This window comes from Cupressus sempervirens, chromosome 8 (assembly GCF_028749045.1).
Source record: "Cupressus sempervirens isolate cs-2001-9-10 chromosome 8, ASM2874904v1, whole genome shotgun sequence".
Lineage (NCBI taxonomy): Eukaryota > Viridiplantae > Streptophyta > Pinopsida > Cupressales > Cupressaceae > Cupressus > Cupressus sempervirens.
Genome location: NC_143125.1, coordinates 721,882,249 through 721,888,248, shown reverse-complemented (window position 1 = coordinate 721,888,248; position 6,000 = coordinate 721,882,249).

Sequence of the window (6,000 nt, the reverse complement as noted above, 5' to 3'; positions counted from 1 at the left end):
CTTTATCTAGAAATATTAACATATCCCAATCCTTAGTTATCTTGTAGGTAATGGGTCTTCATTCCCTTGAAGCACTTTAGTAACAAGTTCTATATTGTTTTCTAAAGAAACCATGACAAGTATGGCTTCAAACATATTCTCAAAGTTATCATCTCAAAATAATATTTGAAAAATTCTATTGACAACTGAAAAAATGGGTTTTAGAAGCCTTATACTTTTTGAGTTTGTGTTCAAGAGTGTTTCTATATTTCTAGATACATTTAATAATTTGGGTAGAAAAAAATTGAATCTAAAGAATACTTTAACCAAAATGCCCTCCAACCATCAAATGCCTTAGCATGCCCTAATGCTCATATGTTTAAAAATTCAAATATTAGGGCACGTGAAAACCCATTATAAAACTTTGGCTTATCCCTTGTTATCCTACGTCTTAGCTATTTCTATGTTATATCCTTTGGAGTTTTAAGTTGTGACCATGTGACTACCTTTCCCTCACCTAGTAACTGCAGTTTGTGGCTTAATCATTTGTAAATGTGTGAAGGTGTAATGATTGTCTTCTCATGGTTTTCATAATCTTGTAGGCATTTTTTATAATCACATACTTTTGGATGTGATGCTATGATCACATGACATCCACAGTGCAGGTTCCAACCTAGGGGACCCACTATTCTACACCGTCGGATCTGCCAACATCAATGATGGGTTTTTTTTCACATTTTCAAGATGCAAGATGTTTAAGTAATGTGGGCAAGCACCTCATTGCTAGGAGGAATGTGGGTCCTATTTCCTTTGTGGGCCGTAGACAAAGTAAAGATGTTAGGTAGGCTATCAGGTTGCGTTGGTGTACATTAAGGATTTCATTGGTTGAGATGCTAACATGGAGAATAAAGGTGGTTACATTTTTTTGGGCCATTAGATGTCAAAAAGATCGACGATTCTTACTTTTTCACATTTTGAAGATGTAGGAAGTTTAGACAATATAGGAAAGCGAGTTCTTGACACGTGGATTTCATGAGGTCATTCTTGTCAGAGCTACAAAAGGAGACTAGTTAGAACCATAGCCTAGACATGTCAGGACATGGTGGAAATATTATGTTGTTTCATTGCTTGAGGTGCTGACTATGCAAGAGGTGGGCCAATTTTCTATTCATTGTTAGATCAAACTTGATCAAAAATTGGTGCTTCCTTGCTTTATGAAGTTACAAGAAGGATAATCAATGTGGGGAAGTGGGCTTTGAACACGTGTCCAAGTGGGCCTAGTCTCTCATGTGTTCCTATTGTCATAGCATAGAAAGGAACCATTTTTGGAGAAGTCATCCATCAAATGAAAAGATAAAGAGTTCAACTGACAAGTTTTCCATCAACAAAAGTAGGAAAAGTAGTGTTCTTATCTTATGACAAGGTAGTTGTTCGTAAGATTGTAGGGGTAAAATATGAAACCATCGATGGCTTGAAAGAGGGTTAGTTGATCATGAACATAGGATTGTAAGGATGATTATTACTACTGTTGATGTTATGCTAGACTGTGATTGTAAGATTGTAAAGGTCAAGATAGTTGTGCCTGTAACATCGAAGGATCATAAAGTAAGGTTGCAATAGTGAGATTGTAAATGTTTAAATGGAGACATGTAACCATAAGATACACTGGTAATTGTGAGATTGTAAGGGCTATTCCTCAGTTTGAGATGACACAATAAAAGGTTTTTCATATGATCATGTGGTCATAGAATCGTGAGGTTGAGTGATTGTAGGTGCAGTTTAAGCAGAGTTCTAATGCTACGAGGAGTCAGTGATTATAAGATCATAGGTTTGACCTTTTGGGTTGCTAAAGCTACAAAAAGAAGATGTTGTTGTATGTTCATGTTATCATGAGATTGTAAGGCAATGGTGTGTTGTAAGATCATGAAGAGGTTTTAGGGAGAGCTCGATGTCATGATGAGTTGATGATCATAAGATTGTAGGAGGCTATAATGGTTTCCTTTGACCATGAGATATATTGATGATCGTAAGATCATAAACATCAACTTCTAGATTGAAGATAATATGAGGGTTTTTTACTTCATCAATGATTGTAAGATTGTAAGTGGGTAAATGTACAAACCTATGTCACCCTTTAATAAAGGAAAAGGCTAAAAAAAGTATAATAGTTCATCTTCAATGACATAAAAGTGGTAGTATTATTTAGAATTTGACAATGAAGTAAACTAATGAAATGTGTAGAAATGGATGAATTTTATGATTATAATTTTTAATAATTATTTGGAATAAGAATTGATATATTTTGCTAATTTTTAAGACAATTTTTCACTTGTTGAAAAACACTAAAAATTAGGGGTATAGTTCCCACCACAAAATAATATGGAAATAAACTCATTTCCCTTCAATCTTAGATTATGTTATAGATAACATATATAGCTAGAACAATCAAAAATAAAAATTGGCTTTAGAACTATATTTTATCTTTTATAATGACTCAAAATTAATTCATATGAAATTGATAGTTTTCATCTCCCACCACATTTTTCAAAAAAAATATTTTCTAAGCAAAAGAAAAATTATACAGCATTGAAGAGGACTCTCTCCTCTAGAACATCATGTGATTTTTAAATTTTTTTGATATGATTTAATATTTTTTCTTTTCTTTTCTCAAATTTAGATTTTTTTAATTACAATATATTATATCTAATTAAAACACTATAAACTCTATATGAAAATATTATTGACTTTGAACTCTATAAAATGATGTTTATATGTTATTAAAAAAAATCATAAAAAATAGTAAGATTTATTGAAACATCAATTTTTTGAAATAATTTTATTTCTTTAGTAATTGGATACAAGCTAGTATAAAACATGCATTTAATAGACATTTCCAATTGGAAAAGTGTGAGACCATATACAACTTAGCTAGAGTGAATTTGTCTAGATCATATTTCTGAATAAAATTTATTTTTAGATAGAAATACTAAAATTTAGTCATACTAATAAGTTAGCCTAAAAGGTTACATAGCTTTTTACTTTTACCCAAGTCCCAAAGTTAACCATAGTATAAGGGTTTTGCCCGTCTAAGTTGGAAAGTAAAAGGCCCTCGACCAATCAGATTGCAGAAAAGGTACAAATGGATGTTGAATATGATTAACGTGTTGATATTTATGACTTGGCATACTGATGGAAAAGAATAATAGTTCTTTAATGGAAAATTTGATCTAGTTGATCGATTACTAGTTATTCTCACTGCCTCCCATGCTTTTTTAATGCAAAAGGGACACTCCACCATCCCTGGCTTATCCATCTACCTAGTTAGATATTATGGTGCCATTTTTGTCTTCTCAAGGCTCTATTTTGGTGAAAGATTGGATTTTCTTGCATCTCAATTTGTTCCAAGATCAGATCTTCTTGATCCGAATGATTGTTCTCTGCAATATCAATGGTTGTAGTTGTGCTTTTCCTTAGGGTAGAAGCTATATGAGTTATGCTTGAACTCTAAAGGCAGATTTTGTAATCTTTCTTAGGGTTAGTTCTTCTCTATTTTCCTTGGCATGTTTTGGCATGCACATTGTAAATTCCCTTTGCCTCTAGACTATTCATGATGATCTACCTTATACTTTTTAGCCATTGATGCACTATGCTATTTGCCTCTCCTCATTGTTTTGTGGCTTTCTACAATTTTCATGATTGTATCTTTCGACCTATAAATTATAAATAGTGAATCTTTTCTTCCTTGAGTCATTTATTTGGTTATGTGATCTGCATGTGATTTTTGGATATTAAACAAGTCTGAATTTGTATATCTTTTGGTGTCATAACAATTCAAGTGCACATGTATGGACATAGATAAGATTGAACACCCTATTTTGGTGCATCACTCCTTAGATTAGATTGGGTAGATTTGATTTTTTGCACTGCTTCTCCCTTTTCCTCTCCAAGTGTAGTTAGGTGCACCTTGATAGTAAAGGAAGCCGGCCTTCTCTAGAGACTCAACCTCATAGTTCAAGTCCCATAGCTTGGAGGTTGTTTCTATGTTGCACAAGGCTACTTGATACACATTCCCTTAGGCAAGTGTGCAAGCTTTTGTGTCAAAAATACCTCCTAGATTTTCTTGAAGGTGATGAAATCGACTTATTATGAGTTTATCTTTGATTTTATTGAGTGGAATTACTTTTGGAGAAGTCTCATATTCACTTAACTTATGATCTTAAAAATAGAGAGGTAATATTAAAGCTTACAATTGTGTCAATATTGATGCTTTTAGTAAAGTTTTTGAAATTGATTAGTCATTAGCAATTAAAATGTTTAGACATGAACATTTCGAAAGAGGGATCCTAAATAAGTAGGAATGACATTAGGGATATCTTGTATTAGAAATACCAAATTTAATTGAATCACCAACAAATCCTAGTGAAAATCTACATTCCTTGTTAAAGGGTATGTTGCCAAGTTATGATCATCAAGATTGCTAACCATATTTTCTTTTGGAATGCCAATAAAATCTTCCTCCATAATCACATGTTTCTCTATATTCTAAGGTACAAAGATTGAATTTAACTCAATAAATACAGCATGGTTAGATTCTCATAAATTTATCCGAAACCAAATGATCACTTTTCGTCAAATGTACATAAATCCATTGAAGTTTTCCTTTATAAGATCCAATTGTCTTCTAAGAAAACATGAAGATAGATACGTAGAGGGATCTTAGTAAACTTTCATGTGTGCCTCTAAAGAGGTATTGTAAGGTGGACTCAACTTCCACAGGGTTTCCCCCTTGAGGGATAAAGTATAGGTTTTTCAATGGAAAAAGGTTGTACCCACACACCATTCTTAGATTGAATAACCAAATATTATGGAATTATTTTTTTGCACATCAAACATAACACATAGACGAGTAGAATAATGTGAGTTATTAAAAGAAATGAAGTCATGACACAAAAAATACCTATATAATTGCCTAATATCTCAATTAAATCTTGCTCATGATATTCTATGGGCAAAGAAGGAAGATGAAACCATAAAGGAAATGACCCAAGTTCATGTAAGTGGATATTAAATTTTGGTGACCATATTTTGGTATAAATCTCTACTCCCTCCATGAGCCAACTTTAACATTTGTGGCTTGCATCCCTATCATGATTAATTACCCTAAGGTAGCACTGACCATTATCAATATTGAACACCTAATAATCACATTTCTAGTGTGTGTTTAGACATGAAGAAACTAGTGACTAAGAAGGAATGAAGCTCTATAACTTACCTTTTAGTTCTTAACTGACAACTCTACAGTTTTCTCATGAAGGTCATCTTTGGAAAAATTTACCTTGACCACACCCTCTATATTTTCATTTCTGTCTGTGCTAGACATTCTAGGATTTCGAGCATAAATGGTGGCGAATCCCTCTTTGGAACCCATTTCTTGATATTCCCCTACTTGGTCATCTTATTGTTGAAATTTTCATGTTTGGAGCATTTGTATGCACTCTACTTAGATCTCTCTTACCTATTAGCCTAGAAGCCTTGAAGAATAAAATTCATTTATCTTAAGATAGGGCCTAATTTTGAAAATATATATTTGGATTGAAGGGAATTTGTGAGAGGTAGGCAAGTTGGATCCCTCAATAGAGTACCATTGAATGAATTTGAGGTTTCAAATTTTAATGTCCCTTAATAAATTTAGATCATGCATCAAGAAAACCTACATTTTTTCAAAACAAAAAAAAATTGTTTATTACAAGTCTCAACAAAAGACAAATCATTTTCTCTCTGTCACCCATTAAATAAAATTTACCAATACATAAAATTAATTAATTTTTTTTATATTACCTTCCTATTTTATATTTTTATAGATTAAATAAATAAATATTCTATAAATTTTTATCTAACAAAACCAATTGATAACATCATAAAATGCTTGATTTCATTAATAATAATTATATATAATAAATAATATCATATAAGTAGTAATTTCTTCATCTCGGCTATATATCCACTTCACATTGCATGACC